Genomic DNA, 18,193 nt, shown 5'->3' with positions numbered 1-18,193 from the left:
TAATTAAGGGCCAACCACAGATCACCTGCGCAGACTGTCTCGGTCAGAGACAAGCCTTTGTTATTCATTCTTTTTCTATTCTTAGCTTAGCCTTCTGATGAAATCCTTTCTTCTATCCTTTTAGTATAGTTTAAATATATTATCTATCATAAAATAATAAATCAAGCTTCCTGAAAGATGGAGTCAACTTTCTCGTCTCTTCCCTCATCCTGGGACCCTTGTGGACAATACTACAACCGGTCACAGGGTCTCAACTTTTATAAGTTCTGGTCCATTTGCATATTGGACCAGAGTAATAATAATGGTCCAATTACAGCTTTAGATTATGAAGTCCCATCATTCTTGTTTTTCTTTCTTCAGTACACCGTTGTTTGTGCTCTTGGGCCTGAAATTTGGATCATTTGTCCTTGGTCCCCAGCTAGAAAAGGAATTGTTTTTTCTCCCTACTCTGTGCAGAGAGCTCACTGTCCCCTCATGTGAAGCCCAGACCCACCCACTAAAGCAGCACAGAATCTGAAAAATATAAAAGCTAAAACCTGAGGCATCATCTGATAGCAACCCCTCACCATTCACAGGGGTAAGGGTACTGCAAAACATCACACCATTTTTATCATTCAAAATATTTGGAAGAAATCTCATCTAAAACAGTACTGATAGCCTGCCTGCCCAAACCTTTCTTCAGAATTAAATATCTATTTAATTCAAGCAGGTGACACAAAAATTCACCTCATTGTCTGCCCCCAACCTGTCAGGCATGCAACTGGTACCAAGTGATGAATTACATCTTCATCTCCACCGCGGAAATACTAAACTAGACAACGAACTCTTCCTAGGATTGGTAGTATGAAATAGTTTATTTTCTTTTAAAGGTTCAATCTGACTCTTATTCTGAAATACTTGCTCTAGAAATGAGGGGCCAAATCCTTGGTTATGCCTGAAAGCATCTCTTCAGCATTATCTGTATTTTTCTGCATCAAACCTTGAGTTTTTCATGGTGAGAAGTGAACAGAGAGGGCTGGTTTTTTCTCACTTTGAGTGCCAGAAGTTTGACCAAGTGGCTGAGCAAGACTCCTAGGCTGTCCTTGGAGCCACTATTGAGAACCATCCATCTCCAGAGGACACTCCATCCCATTCCACAACAAATGCCATGATGCAGAATTGCAGTCACCTGTCTGCTCACCACTGAATAAATGGAACAGATGCTTTTGGTCAGATAACTAAAGATGAAGAAATCATCTCAGGGGGTGTCTCTGACCAAAGAAAACCATGCAATGCACCAATAAAAGCAAACCACAACCTGTATTTGTGGAATGGTGGCTACAGCAAAACAGTAATTCCTGGCCTAATTGTACATCAACAGTTAGAGTGTTTTAGAGGAAAATAAAGAATATATTATGATTAAGCATAACTATGCTGCAGATATTTACGTTCTGCTAAAGATAAAATGCTATACAAATGTAACAGTATTTTTTTCTCTATGATCAGAATACTCTTTTAAAAGCTTTATGAAGGAAAACGTGTTCTTTTTCAAAAGCTTGGCTGAAACCCTTGGCTGAAAAGCATTAGCCCATCACTTACCTGAAAGACTGGGTTTTATGGATGACTATGAAAGGAAAAAAAATTTGTTGAGCCTAATTTTATATTTTCTACCTTTGTCAGCTTGCATGAGTTACTTCCATCCCCGTTTGCACAGCTTTCAATATATTAAAAATAATGAATAAAGGAGGCTCTAATGGGAGAAGTCAAATATGGCAAAATAATTAAATTACTAAACATCCAGAAATCTCTTGCTTTCCAGATCTATGAGTTAAATATATGGCAATTCAATTTCCTTAAACACTTGACAGGACCTATTTTGTATGAGATTTATTTGCTAACAGGCTTTCAGTCACATTAAGTGCTCACAAAGTGCACAGAAGCTGTATTTTACTGCACAGCCCTAATTGAGCTGTCTGGGCTAAAGCAGCTGAATGTTACAGAAATGTTTATTATACAAATCCATTTACTCTCAAACTAGAAAAGGACATTCCTGTACATTTGAGTGCAATTTATCCTAGAAAAAAAGAAAGCAAAAGATCTTTTATCACCCCCTCAGATCAGTGAATTATTCTTATGGACTTCTTTTACAACTCAAAATCGGATTTCGCTCCAAACTGCAAAAGAGCAAAGTCTCAAATGCCTCTCAGTTATTTTTCAATTACATTTAATATCTCTTTCTCAACCAGAAGTTGAACTTAGTGAATTGCAGCAATCCATAGCTACCTCAGCAGCACACTCTGAATGGGGAAATAATATATTTTTGTTTTCACTAAACATCTCGTTGTCCATTTTTCCTGTTTTTCCTATAATTTCATTAAGCATTTGTTTTTTCCAATTCTTTTGAGCATCTAACCATCCAATTTGAGTTAAATGTTTAGACACACAAAAGTCACACAGAAAACAAGAAGTAAAAAATCCTAAAACCTGCATGTGAAATACAACTGTGGCTGAAACGTCACACATCCCCAGAATCCATACCTGTGTATCCCACAGGTTTTCCTCATGGCAGCAAAGGAAGTAGATGATGGAAATCAACTTGTCTCAAGCAGGAGATTAAAACCCAACTCTGGTACAGAGTAGGGATGTGTTGCAGGACCCAATTCAAGGGGTAAAAGCTGTAGCAAAGGTATTTTAGATGTAAGAACCTTAAATAAAAACTTGGCCTGTTGTCCTCATTTCCAAATACTTCTGTAATTTCTTATTAAATAAATAAAGGGGCTAAAAAAATAATCTATTTTGGCTTAAACTCAGCTTTTGCCTCAATCTGGTCCTACTAAGGCAACCTGAAAAGACAAGAGGGCAAAGAACACAAACAGAAAGCAGAGTCTGAGAACTGTGTTCATTTGTAACCATAAGGATCCAAAAAAAGTAATCTAAAATACATTTTTCTAGTAGGCCTCCTTCCCAGCACACCAACACTGCAATTACAGGCACAGATATTAGACCACAAGGTGGAAAGGAGCTTGCACACAGGACTATAAAGTACAGGAGACCTCTGCTCTCCTCTCAAATCCTCTTTCCCTCCTCTGCTTTTCCAACTGATTTTATTTTATTTCATTTACTTTTCTCAAATGTCCTTTGATTGCAGTTCAGTGTCTTCCCCAGAACTCGACTGATTTTTCCCCTGTCCATGCTTGGCATGCATTTAATAGTAATTAAAAAATCCTCTATTCAGATATTCCTCTAAACAGATAATCAAGAGGCATTGACTTTGATTGATAGTCACTGTCATGGAAACTGGAGGATAACATTTTTTGAGTTTCCTTGAAGGAATGCTGGGTAGATAATATGTTCCAAACTATCACTGAGACATATTTTTGCCACATGCCACGTTGCTTAGAAAGATGGTACAAATACCAGTGATTGGCACAATGAAGGAGATTTGCTGCAGGGATCTGAATTCCTTCTGCATCTCATTTGCTCTGGAAAAAAAGCATCTCCTCAATATTCCCTGACCCTCCCTGGTGGCATGACATACCAACAGAATGAGCAATAAAACGACAGTGAAGCAACTTTCACTGCAGAGAAATTAAGAGAGGAACTGAATGTGATGGAATTCCAAATAATGAGGAGATGTGTGAGCAAGGAACAGTGTCACAGGGTCTTCACAGGATGCAGATGTATGTGGAACAGAAGAACTTCATGGGCTGCATCTCAAATCCCAGCATGGAAATTGTTAAGATAATTCTGACACATACTGGTGCCAGCAAAAGTTTCAAAAGGGAGAAAACATGAAAGCTGTCTTCCTTAAATATTAAGGGGGGTGAGTTAACTCAGTGGATCTGAAACCATTTGAAGTTGAAATCTACCATTAAGTGCACCTTTGAACAAATGGGAAAAAAACCCTGAATACAAGATTAGTCACCAGTAAAAAAGAGAAATCCTGCACAAAAAATTCTACTTTGCTGAACACATTTCTGAGTTAACATTATTAATAATGTTAAACAGCATGACTTTACATCTGAGACAAATTTGGTAATTTTACCCTTCCCTCTTTTCAAGGCTGGACAGGAAATACCTCTTAATCTTCAGGAAAATATTGCCTGGGATTAATTTGAATCTTACTTCCAAGTGGGTTTAGCAAAAGTGATGTGAACTACTTAATATAGGTGATCTTAAACATCACATGAGCTAAACTAAATGGTAATTATAAATAACACTTTTAAGAACTTCAGGATAGATCTCCCTTAGATGAACATTTTAGTTGAAGTGCATATTTCAGGAAAAATTGAAGTGTTGGTTTATTTTTTTTAAACACAGATTAACAGATTATTATGAAGAGAACAGCATAATCAAGATGTATTCCATGAAACAGAGTGTTTTGAGATACACTAAAACCTCTACTCAGTGTTTCTTTTGCTAACTTTAATATATTCTTGCTTTAAGGTTATTGCTTTAATAAAGTGCCCTCTGCCATTTTATGCTACAGTGGCTTTAGCTTTTATGCTGTGTAATAAGTAATTCTGATTAAAATCTCCTGTCTGTTCACTTGCCATAATAAGTAATTCATCTTTTATAAATGTATCTGCTTTGCCATCACTAAAACTTGAGGGACAAAGCTGAAAACTTAAACCTTAGGCAATCTTAAACCCCTTAAGCAAGGGGGACTTCTCAGCACCTCATGACTCAGCAGCAGGAAAGCTTCTTTAATAAACTTTGTCTGAAGCTACCACTCTACCCATGGCATCACCTGAACAATAAAAATTTAAATCTTCTAAGGAGATCTAAAATACTTTTCTAATGGCTTTACCCTGGTATTTTAAAATACAGGGATTTCTTTCTGCTCATGCACACTAGCTACAATGTTTTCACATGTTGTATTATGGTAGTTATTCTATTAGCATTATTATTCCATTGTATGTAAGAACAGTGTTAATAATGTTTGGGATTCCTCTATTTCACAAAAAGCCATTTTTGGATGAAACAGTGGGTGGATAAAATAGGAAATAGTGCAAGAAGCTGTTTATGGGGAAAGAGTAGCAGAGAGATGCTACTTGGGTCACACCTGCCACCAAAGGGACAGTTTAGAATCACACTGTCATTGCTGCTGCCACACACACTGGGCAAGAAGACAGAGCAGAGATAAAATCCAACTTTGCTGCACTTTCTTCAACTCAGCAGGAAAGAAAAACTGCCTGGCAAAAACCTCCACAACTGCTCAGCTTTTCCATTACACATTCTAACCAACCATACAAAGCTGCCAGGCTTCCTGCTTCCTTCCTCTTCAAACAAGAGCTAGGAATACCTTTGAATACCTGGGAACACCTAAAGATATTCCTTTAGGACATTGGAAAATATCCTAAAATGGACATTGGGAAAGGCCACTGAGCCCCTACATTGCAGGGAATAGGCTCTGCTTACTGATTTTCATGGAAGCTCCAGCAAAGAGGTCACAGTTGTAGGGGACAGCTCCCTTCCCTGTCACACACACCTCTGCTGGCTCTGCTCCCATGAAGTTGTTATTCCAGCATTCCCATCACTGAAATGAAAGGAGGGAAGCAAGGCCTCAAAGCTTGTTTTTTTCATGTTAGGCAGATCCCTCTTTCCCTTAACACAAAGTTTTAGTGTGCTTATTATTTCACAAAGAGCAAACATCAAATTTCTCCTGGACTTGGCATCTTCTGATCCCCTGAAGCCTTTCACACAAGCTGGAATTTAGACACACAGGTGAAGTGGGAGCTGAGAAGTTGCTCCACCTCTGCCTATATTGTGTCTATGAATAAAATGAATAAATGGCTTCATACTGCCAGGCCTGTTTTTTAAAGCCAAAGAAAAAACCAAACCCAAAAAAACCAAAACAAAACAAAAATCCAGCTGTGCATTTGCAAAACCTTACACTAATTTCTTTACCAAAAAAACCCCTAAACATTTAGACAGATCTAAAATGAACTTTCCTGCTTTGGGCTGCTACCCTGTAGAACATTCTGGCCACGGCTTTTATCAATTCCACAAACCAGCATTTTGACAAACAAGTTGGACATTGAAACCAACAGCTGCAATTTGGCAGCCACGGGTTTTCTGCTTTTCATTTTAATAATGTTTCTGCCCAGCACTCCCAGCTCTTGTTATTCCAGCTGCAGCAGCCATAACTCATGTCTCTGGGGCGTTTTTGTGTGTATGCTTTGGAGTAAAGAGGCCTCACAGGACGTCTAATATGATGTCCTTTGCAATCCATTATTAGAGTATGAATCACCTTGCCAGTTAATCACACCATTATGAATGCTGAAGGCATAAAAAAACCAAGAGGGATTGAAATACTAATATTTCCAGATTAAGGAAAGCTCTTTAAAAAAGAATGCAGGCAGGCTAGTGAATATAGGTTTTTGAACGGTGCCAGATTGGCACACAAAAGTGAAAAATTTTAATCAAAAGGGCTTTTTGTCTCAGTTGCTTGAAATGATACTGGAAAAGAAAGGGGAAAATATGCAAACTTCCATCTTCTGCTAAAAATGGATGTGCTGAAGTGGGAATTTCAGTGCAGTTGGAGTAAACCCAAGATAATTTCAAATAATAGATAAATACATCAACCCTCTGTTTACCTGCTCTGTCATTTGAAGCTAGCAGAGGCTGATGCAGTTAGTCAAAGTCATCAGCAGCACTGCAGAGCAGAATTAATCTCTCACTCGTTTCTGCATTCGTGGCCTCCCTCCTTCCCTTGCATGTACTTTGCTGCCACCTCCAGGATACACCGGATTTTAGCCTCGAAGTTTAAAAAAACCTTTCCACCAACCAAAAGTTATTTTGCTCTGAGGTGCAGTATTTCAAATAGTAAGCATGGTTTTGGTTACATTTAAAAAGGAAACCCCCAAAACTCTGTTTGCAGACACCATTCACAAGCACGGGTGTCAGGACAGCTTACAGATGCCTCTTCCTTGGAAAAATTAAATGTTGCTTTAAAATAATAGCCTGTTCAGCAAATTACAGAGCAATCCCTAAAAAAAAAAGTATGGCATACACTCATTGCAGAGTCTTTTGTGAGTATTATTGTCCCTAATTTCAAGACAAGAAAAAGTAAACAGATAGTTCTTAACTGGAAGTACTTTTTAAAGTTAGGGGTTTTTTTCTTTTTTAAAGCTGTGTTAGGTCATTCAAGACACACTCCTACACCCTCAGAAGCAGGCAATAATTGCCATTTTAAAAAGGTTCCAAATCCTCTACAATGAGAAGGTAGTAGTTTCATCTTTCTCCTCTTTTATTAATGAGAGGATCAGGTTCAAGTGGATGGAGTATCAGGCATCATAAAGAAATTCATTCTTCCAGAAGCCATAATGAGGTGTCACAGTGCAGAGCTGTGCACTATGGACTATGGAAAACTTGTCCTAAAATTAAGACTAACGTTAAGACTGGAGGAAGTCCTTTTAAGATGCTATACAATTATTAATATCTGCTAAACATAAACAATGCCAAAGGATTCAGAAGTTGCTAAGGCTAATTTTATCACTTTATCTTTTGGTATCTTCAAAAACATAAAGATTCTGAAGTAATCATTTACAATACTAAAGAAAAGCTCAGCAAAGTGAGTCATTAATTTCTATTTAAAAATAAGATTCAGAGAAAGCTAGGTCATACCCTACTAGGACTTTCATTATTATTAAGAACCTTTCTATCTCAAAAGTACAGGATGAATTCCACTGTCTAACACCTAGATTCCAGGGGGTTTTGTGCCTGATTGAAGATAGCAAGGGGGAAATGAACATATGACACACCTTGGCAGAAATGGGCTGTGCCACTCACTGGATTCTTTCTCTGCAGAGATCAGCTCAGGTGTGGCATTCACATTCCCTGAACATGATTCCTTCACCCAGGGTTTTTCTCCTGGAAAGCTGAAAGGCAGTGAGAGGCCTCAGAGAAAAGGAGAACAATTCTTATCTCATTTGCTTCTCCTGTGTTGTGCTCATGTGGAATGTGTTTGGAGAGTGTTTCATTGCATTCTGGTGTGAGTTACTTTCACTCCTTGACCAACTGGGGCCAAGCTGTGTTGGGTTGGGACTCTGGAGAGAGTCAGGAGTTTTCATTATTATCTTTTTAGCATTCAGTAACTATCCTTTCTGTATTCTTTAGTATAGTATAGCATTCTTTAATATAATAAAGTATAATAAAGTAATAAATTAGCCTTCTGAGAACATGGAGTCAGGTGCATCATTCTTCCCTGCCACAAGGCTTGCCATGCATTTACAACACACAAGCAATATACATCACAGAAGTTATTAAACAAATTTAGTGACACTTAAGCAGGGTCTGTAATTCATTAGACTTTTGCAGAATTCACCAGCACAAACCACATCTTGCCTGGCTTTTGCCAAAGCCTGTGGAGAAGGAAGCTGCAACAGAAACATCTTTCCATGCTGTAGCTCAAGCACTTTGCCAAGCATCATTAAAAATTAGGTATTTAGGGCAAGCTGTCTCCATTTCTACTTTATTCTTACACTTGTTAAAGACTTCTGTTGCTTAAAATGAGGTGTGTGTTCACTGGGTTCTTCTAAAATTGCTTTGCAATAATCCTACCAGAAAAAAAAGTATTTAATATGATTTCCATTGATTTCCTGTACCAATCATTACAAATTTATCAAAGCATAAAAATGCATAGAATAGGCTCTCACTGGCTTCACAATAATGCTGAACTACACTTACCTTTTGCAAGTCAAAAGGCTCAATTACTTTTCCTCTATTTTAGATAGAATTCACCTGCTTTCCAATGTGACCAGAATTTGAAGCAGCTATTAATTTGTACACAGTAAATGTAATAGTCCTTTATAGCTGAGGAGAGCAGTGTGAGAGGAAAAAAAGATAAAAAATTCAGTGAAATATTTCTATATAACCTGGTGAAATTTGTCCCTCAATCCAGAAAACAGTCCATTACATGTCAGTATTTCAGAAAACTACAGAAATTATAATAAAATAAAAGAACTGCACTCAGAGTAAAGACTCAGTTGCCTGGAAAATCAATCCATATTGAAATACTGCTCTGGGACCTTGGACTACCATGATTATTTCCTGAAAATCCCTTTAAAAAGACTAACACTTTGAAGATACTAAAATTTAACATTTATTTATTTTACTCAAAAGGAAAACCTCTGCTAATTCACAGCATGTCAGCACCTCATTGATGTGGCACGTTGGGAAAAGGGTGTGTCTGCTAAAGGAAAAACCATGAAGTAACAAGGATTTTTGGGATCGTTTTCTTCTTGGTTGGCTTTTTTTGTTTGTTTGTTTGCCTTTTACATGCTCTGCAAATATTAGAATTTACACTGAAAAAAAAACGTGTAAATTGAGAAAAGGTATAAATCAAAATTAAAATAGAAAATAAACTGAGACTTCCTGAGAAAAGACAAATTTTTTTTGTTATTTACATCAACTTCTTTTTCCTATATGGAACAGATAAGGATATCAAGATGCTTTTGCCATCCTCATTAAAGGGTAACAGACTCTCTGGAATCCCTAACAGAGTTTATACACTCCATTACTGTGCAGTATCATCAATGTCCTCTTTTTCAGGTAAGCCTTCTCTCATTTGTTAAAATACAAAAATGCAACTTTTTTTTTTTTAACTGCTGTTGTGACAGTACTGCTAATTACACTGCTAATGTAAATAAGAGAGAGTCTGCTGTGTGGAGCATTAATCCCAATTTCTGACACATTTAAACCTTGTCCTCCTCACAGGAGGTTGAGTGGAAACAGTATTGCTTTGTGCTAAAAGGAGGAGTTAATCCTTCCTTACCCTTGCTTTATAAATAATGTTCATAAGAGTACAGCTGCTCCAAAAACCCCAGGGGTCATAATTTCTAATTTCACACCACTGCAGCAAAAGCTGGTCAGAGTCTCTAAATTCTCTGAACACAGGCATAAAATTCATGATGTCAAAGAACATGGGGAAAAAATCCACATCAAGATAAGCCACAAAGGAAAAAATTAAATTAGTGACCACTGTGTGCATGGTGCAACTTTTATTTCAGGCTAAATCTCATTGAGATGAGAGTCCCAAGACAATCCTATTTAAACTAATTTAGCATAAAACACCACTCAATACAATGGTGGCAATATCTAGTCTCAACTGTCTCCTGCAATTTACTTTTAATCTGTAACCTTCCCCACCTTCTGTGCAATTTCACAGCAGAAAAAATAATAGCTATAAAGGCTACTTTAAAATAGCATTTCCAGTTACAGACAATTAGTTGTAAAGACATTGAGGTACCCTAGTGCTTCTATTGAAATGTAAATATTTGTGATTTTAACAGCTTACTATTCAAAGCAAGACAAGCTACTCATTTACCACACTTCTTTTATTCAGAACACTTTGAATAATATTTGCAGTAGAACACTTTGAATAATATTTACTGTCAACATTTTATTTTTTTTTCAAGGAAAGTAATTTTTTTCCCATTAGTTCCAAATTCATTGCCTTTCAAATGTTCTTATCATTATTGCTACTAAATACTATGGCATCTTTTTCAGAAATTATAACAACTGCAGGAAAAGAGAAAATATTTCAACCTCAAAAAGCACATTGTAAACAATAAATTGGCCAATTCATAACTGCTGTGCCTGAAATAATTATAAGAATTTCCTTGCTACATTTTTGCCTCAAGACCTTGATCAGTAACAGGTTCTTCACATTTGCCACCCCTTACTCATGCCCACCCTACCTAGTATCAGTTAGAAAGGCCAGGACAGCAAAAGCTACATTTTAAGTGTCATTTCCCACTTCTCCCAGCTCACCTCATCCAGCAAAAGCAACAGACACAAGAGCCAGCAGGAACAGGCAGCTGAGAGAAAGAATCACACAGGAGAGTGCCCTGAAGATCTCTTACTCCCTGGAATTCTGGCCCTCAGCACCCATGGAGGTCAATGCTGGATATTCCAGTAAGATCACACTGTTTGAGAAAGCAGATTTGGTAGAACCTGTACTTCAGCTGAGAGAAAATGATGCAGCATTCTGTTATTTACAATGACAAGTGATTTATTAGCATGCTTTTAATTCCCCAGAAGTTGTTTAGGTGCTAAACTTCTCCACAACTGTCCTGGCTTTCCAATTCTGTGCAATTCCATGTTTGAACAGTGGAGCTAGGTATCCTTTTTTGTTAGTGTTATATTGGAACAGTCCATTTTCTCCCCAGTATGTGCTTCCTTAGGAATATTTTTACAGCTGCTCTCCAAATCTTGAATTTCATTTTTCATAACAGATGTTCTACTTGTGTCTTGTTCCCCCTTCAAGATTACAGACAATCAAATGAGACTGGAATACTTCTCTATCAATATTTTGCACTTTAGCATATAAAACAGGCAAAACCATTTCAGATGGCCTCTAGGACACTATCTAGCTGAATATAAGAAAACAATTTTAGAGATTCAAAATTATTCAAGATTCATTCAGATTATTCTAACATATTTCCCACTCACTCCCAGTCATTTTTTAAACTATCAACATTTTTTTCAAAAGTCCTTAGCATTTATCATCCCATGGTAGTCCAGAAATTCTACTGATTTGCACAGGAATAATTGGTAATGGGGCAAATATTTTACATCCAAGTATTGTTAATGCACTGGGCAAATTGCATTGACTGGAATAACTCTTTTCTCACAGATATTGGAAAGGCATTTTTACTGCCTTAACAACAATTAAATAATAATCTGATGTGTAATGGTAAAAAAAAAAAAAATCTAAATTTATTACAAGAACGCAAGAACTGAAGTGCTGTAATGGAAAGGGAGAGGAAGGGGAAGTAAAAAAGTTCCCCAAAAGTCCCAGGTTTCATAGTTACTCTTATGCCTCTGCCTTGTAATTCTTTTCTCTTCTTTTCCTTCTTACTTCAGGAGAAAAATCCAGACTTTGGACAGTCCCTTTTTCAGCCATTCAAGCCAGATTGCTTCCAGAAATGGGAATGCACAATAAACAGCATTCTGGTTTCAAACTCATTGAATATTATTTAAAGATGAGAAGGTGCTACATAACACCAAAAAATTTAAACAACCACCAAGCACAATTCTCTTTTTACTAAAAAAAAAAAAGGCAGGTAATCTCTGCAAAGTTTCTAAATGCAAGTCTTGATATTTCAAAATATTTCAGCTCTTAAAGGCTCTCATTAAAGGAAACTGCTAAACCTGTCCTATTGCTGGGTGTGGGAATATGTACATCCATAAACACATAACCTAACCAGAGAGAGTAAATATCTCAGAAAAGCTCTGTTTTCATTTTCTAATGTGTTCCACCTTTTAAAACTAAAGGGATATTCATGAAATGACACATTTTCAAAAAAGCAACAAGATCAAAATTTGTTGATGGTATGGTCGTAGTTATATATGAACTGATTTTCTGGCCAGAAATTAGTCATGGGTGCATTTATACTTTCAAACAATGAGTTTTGGGTAATCCTTCTCACAAGTTTCACAAAACCACACAGTTTCAAACTCAGTGGGAAGGTAATAAGATCTCCCTTCTGTTCCAATTTAACAGAAGGCAAAGAGATGAAATGAAGAGCTGCATGATGATACCCAAAGTCTCCCTAAGGAAAAGCAAGTTATTTTGTTGCTGGGGCCACAGCAGCATGCCAAACAGCATTTGTGAACTTGGATACCCTTCTTAAAATTGCAGCAGTGCACTTAATGAGCCATACTTCAGAGGTGCATAAAATTAGGACTGAGGTAGACTGCAGACCTAATAAATCTTTCATTAGAACTCGTTCAGGTATCACTTTTCCCAATGTCACAATGAAACTATGACTGAGGGAAGGCCCATTGATTCCAAGGAAGAGTCCCACTCCATTCCACACTGACCCTACTGCTTGAGAGATGCTACCAAAGGCTTAGATAAAGCTCTGCTTTTGAAAACAGCCCGTTTAATACAGGCTGAACCTGACAATCATTGGTTCACCCTCCCAGCCAGGGATACAGAATGCTCCTCAGGAACCCACAGGAATCAGCAATTAACATGCCTGCAGGTATTTCCAAGGGTATCATGTTGAGCATTTTTCACAAGCACTAAATTCAGTGAAATGGAATGGGGTTTACTAAAAGAATTGGCAATTATGAAATTAGCAGTGGAGTGTTGATAGAACCTGAGAGTTTTGCTTTCAAAGCAGCAACAAAGCGTTTAACTAGAACCTAGCTTAGGGTGAACTTGCAAACAAAATTAATTTATTTATAGTAGAATAAGCCCCAAGAGCACTCAAGGCTCCTTCCACCTGCTGTCCTGTTGACCTTTTTCACCAGTACGGGGACAACTGGTAAATGGCAGAGACCTGCCAAGGAACTATGGAGCTGGTCTAGGAGTTTGAGACATATCACCATATCTTATTTTCTCACTTGAAAATGACCAGCCATGAATCAAAGCTCCATAATTTTGAGTCATTAGAAAGACATTCCATTCCATCATCATTATTTACTGTGACTTGACAAATATGGTGAACTGCTAAGAATAATGGAATCTATTTTCTTCTAATTCTTCTGGGAAAGAGGGAAGAAATGTACATCCCTACTGTGTCATATCACAGTATATGCTACACATGAACACTCAGAAGAAGACAAATAATTTCAAAGTGAGAGTTTTGGAAGACTTTAAAGGTCTTACTGTAGTATCTTCTATGCCACTCAGGTTCAAGTCATTTAATAAATTCACCAGCTTAAAGCTTAAATGATTTAAGTAAGGACACGTAGTAGGAAAAGACACATTAAAAGTAAAAGCCATATTCAGATGTAGCCATGTTAAAAAATAGAGAAATTGCAATGAGCCCAATGCTTAGGAGAGAGTATTGTGCAGTTAATGTAAGTAATGAACCTTTCATGTGAAATGATGTAGTGTCACAACTCATTTGCATCCCACTTAAAGTGTAATTAAGTTTCCCTGACAGCATGGCTTATGGCTGAAAGAACAGACCTGGCTGCTAAATTAATCCAGAATCCCTCTAGTTAAATAACACTCTGCAAAGAAAACTTAACACACTTTCATTTAAAGTTCCTCAACTTACATTTAAAGTGGCACTACACAGAGTTTCAGACAATGTTTTCAAGGACTTCAAGATGCCCTCAGTCACACAGCTGAGTTGAAAACAGGTGTGCTGAACCCACACCAAGGTTTGGCCCAAACCACACTGCACAAGACAATGCAGTAATCTGTCTAAATGTTATCATTTTGGGATTTTCTTCAAAGCAACCTATTGCAGGAATTCCATTACCAGGACAGGGTTCTCAAGTGCGGAGAAAGGTCAAAAACACATTAAAATGTGCTACTAAACTAACTACAGCAAAATAGATGACCATCAGTTGGATCATTACCTGTAACGATACCAATGTCTGATTTTTTGATAGAGTAGCACCCAGCAATAATAAGCTCAATATTAGACAGGTTTTTTGGTTCTAATTGAAAGAAGCCAGACTATTAACCACTCTTTTCAGCCACCTACAAAAATCATTCCCTAAAACCAAGTTACTAAAAACATGATAGGAGTGAGGAGTGAGTGGCTTGTGGTTTGGAGAGTCTCAGAGGGAGCATTAAATTGTGGAGTAGTACTCCTAAACCACAACAGGGAGTAGCATCTTATGGTTTATGACTCAGTTTATTCTTTACTGATTTCATCCTAAAGATTCTATTTAGAGCAAAGAAAGTTGAAACTATCCAGAATATATAATCCTGTAAAGTCCATATGGATCTAAGGAAAGTTAACTTGTTACCATGAACTATAAGTATGGACTGTCCAGAATAGACACTGTCATCCTATTTTCCATTATATTCCTACCTGCATGTTACAAACAGTGAGGAATCTGTGCAGTCTCTCCATGGTTCTGGAAATCTCCTTAGAGGGAATTCCATTTTGGCCACTGGAAATAATCCAATTTTAACAGCATCACAAGATCACTCCCAAGAGCCACCCTGAAACACACAGCATGAAAATCTGCAAAGTCTAAATCTCTGTATCAAAAAGAAACAGGTACATCATGGCTGTAATTAAACTGTAGCTCTTGCAAAGCTCTGAGTCCTTTCCTACAAGGGGAGAAGTTGCAGCAGCTTTTTTGACTAGTGAAAAACAAAAATCGTGTTTGGCAAAATGATCTGGTGTTCTGGAAAATTATTTTACTCCATAAAATTATTTCACTCCAGTTAAAGAAAGGGTAAGCTGGTAGCAGTTATTTTATACATAAAGAAATGTTCAAAATAGACACAAAAATCATGGATTTAGAGACAGTAGTAACAGAACATGAACAACCACATCTCTGAATTTGAGAGATTAATCTATAGCTTTTTAATAGAAATACCATCACTACTTAGAAGATTGGGAAAAATAATTTCAAGTATTTTCCAGTAAGGCAGTGTTTCAGGAAAGCTTTTTCTGCCCAAGAAGAGAAGTTTACAGCCCCGCTTATCCCTCTGCAGTCAGAATTTATAACAACACAAAACACAAGAAGTATTCAAGTGTAACCCCTTAGAACTTGAACATTTGCCTGTGATTTTCAGCATGAGACAACACAGTTTAACAAGCTGGATCAGATGGTTATTTTCATGTAGTTTCAGTCTTTACTTGACAGTAGGAACTGATTTATCCACATCCACAACAGTAAGGCAGTTGGCTCCCACATCCCTCCCACTTCCATTTTTGACTTAACATTTTCAAATACACCAAATGGCAGCTAGTGGTGAAAACAAGGAACAGGAAAACATTCTGCAAGTAAATGCTATGAGTTCCACTAAAAATTTCCACTTAAAAATTAAATTCTCTTAGGAGTGGTGAAACCAGAATTTTGTCTCTGGCTTTCATATGAAGCCACTTGGAAGTCTACCACAGTACTCCAGGCCTTATATGTATCTTGCCAAATATTGCTGTGTATTGGACACACATTTCAGGGCAGCAAAATTCAATTTTGCTTCAAATGCAATGGGGTTTTAAGTTAATTTAGCAAGTAATTATAAGGAGTTAATTGGCATTAACCAAACCAGAATTGTAGAATAACAATTGTATAGTAATTTTGTGTAACATTACAAATGGAAATGCTATTATATTCCCACCAATCAGCAATCAGGTAGCTACACATCAAAATACTTTTTTTTTTTTTTTTTTTTTTTTTTTTTTTAGCAGCATAAATATGGTTTTTTGATTGGGACTGAGCAGGAAATGGTGTTCTAATAGAGTTACCCAGAGACCACCTAGAGTCCTTCAGGGAGACAGAAAATTCTCAGGTTCTATGCAACCACCAAGTCTAAAATGAAGGAAAAGCTCCCACAGTAGCTTTGTCTTGAACAGCTTTCTGTTTGAGCTCTGAAATCAGAGCCACTGCACACTATAAATCAGCCCTGGACCTTTGAATTCAATGGGCTCTCCCATGTAAAGAATATAGCTAAATATATTTATTTTCTGCCAGTTGTTTGTATATACCTCTGTATTTCCTCTAAAACATTCATTCCTTGTAATTATATGCAAATAATCAACTTACAAAGGATGTTGTGTATTCTCATTAGATGAAAGGTCCTATTGCCATTGACATTCCATTCTGAATTTAACCCAAAACACATTCTAGTCAAAAGAAAAAAAAAAACTTACGTTGGCCTTAAAGCCCAATCTTGCTTTCTTGACAAAAAGAAATTACTACTCACAAATCAGGTCCACGAATCAGTTTCATCTCTTCTTTAAGTATTGGATAAAATGGTTATATATTCTTCCACTCCCATTAAATAGTGTAGAATTCGTTCTTCTTGGGTGGCAAAAGCTTGCAATGAATAAATGAAAAGAGAATCACAGAATAATTTGGGTTGAGAGGGATCTTAAAGACCTTCTCATTCCAAGACCTCTGTCAGACAGGTTGCTCAAAGCCCAATCCCACACAGCCTTGAACACTTCCAGGGCTGGGGCACCCAGAAGTTCTCTGGGCAACCTATTCCTGGGCCTCACCACTTCCCAGTGAAGAATTCCTTCCTTCCATTTAATCTAAATCTGCCCTGTCTATTTATAAACTGAGAAGTGCAGGCCTCCCATCAAAGCACTAAGTGGTACCATCAGTTTTTCCATTTTTAATTTCCATTTGAACTTTTCACAGTGAAAACCACTGATTTTTCAATCAAACACTGATGCAAGGGTACAAATTAGTTTCTACATTTTAAACTTATAAAACAGTGTGTGTGGGGACATTTTGGGTCAAGACAGCCATGTCTAAACCACTACCTCCCTGAAAGATAACTGCTTTTCAGTGTTTAATTCACTCTTACTGCAGACAGTGCTCATAAAGGTAACACCTCTTTTCTCCTACAGCTCTCTCAAAGTCTCATTAAAAACAAAGGACAATCATGAACTCGTCCAACTGTGCTCTCTAATGACATACAAATATAAAACATTAAGATAAATCATGAAAATTACTCTCTTTAGCCTTGGTTACTGCAGGGTTAGGTGTTACAATACCTACAACAACATAAATGCTACCCATTAGGACAAAAAGCCAGGGATGATAAAGAATATTTATGTGCTTATAAGAGCAGTGGGCTTCAATTTTACTCACTTCATGTGCTTGCACAGACACAAAATGCTGCAGACATGCCCTCCACATAAATCTAGGGCTAAAGAATACAAGGGAAAAAAAACCTTTTAGGTGAGATCAAGTACTTTGTTGGAAAAGAAATTCTGTTACCCTAAAAACATTAAAAGTGTGCAGTTCACTGAAAGTCTGAACTACTGAAGAAACATGTTTGCATTCTGCACAATGTGCCACAGTGAGGTTGGACTTTGTGACAATTAATAGGGGAAAATCAGCTCTGTATTTCATGGAGCTTAAGTGTAAACTTGAATTTAAAGAGATACTCACAGAACAGTTTTCTGGTTTACTGGATAGCCTGAGCCAATTTACAGAGGTATTCTGTTATTACTCAAAAGGCATCATTTCAGTGCTTAATTTTAGCTCAGTAGAACAGATTTAATGAAATTTACAAGTTTTAAATCCCAGAAGGAAATAAAGATCACAGAGGAGAAGATGGTGAAAAGAACAACAATGGTCGATTGGAAAACCTCTCTGTACATGAAAAACTAGGAAAAACACTAAAAGAGATACTAGAAATTCTAGAGAAATTAATTTTTCCATTATGGTGTTCACCTATTTTTACATTAATCAAAAATCCACCATTATTAGAAAACCAGATTGCACTTTTTCTGATCACAAGATTATCCAATGATGCCCAGCAAGT

The 18,193-nt window shown here is 37.1% G+C and overlaps 1 long non-coding RNA gene across 2 annotated transcripts in view; it reads right to left on the bottom strand.

Annotated features, from left to right (window-relative positions):
- LOC132326072 (uncharacterized) overlaps window positions 1-16,067 on the bottom strand; it is a 45,050-nt gene extending 28,983 nt beyond the window's left edge. The window contains exon 1 of one of the 2 annotated variants that reach the window (XR_009486121.1): window positions 14,769-16,067. This is a non-coding gene — a long non-coding RNA (uncharacterized LOC132326072). The remainder of the gene's footprint in view (window positions 1-14,768) is intronic. The other variant, XR_009486122.1, reaches the window with a different exon arrangement.
- Between the last annotated feature and the right edge of the window lie 2,126 nt (window positions 16,068-18,193).

The sequence above is a fragment of the Haemorhous mexicanus genome, chromosome 4 (assembly GCF_027477595.1).
Source record: "Haemorhous mexicanus isolate bHaeMex1 chromosome 4, bHaeMex1.pri, whole genome shotgun sequence".
Classification (NCBI taxonomy): Eukaryota; Metazoa; Chordata; class Aves; order Passeriformes; family Fringillidae; genus Haemorhous; species Haemorhous mexicanus.
This window is presented reverse-complemented; position numbering and strand designations above follow the sequence as displayed.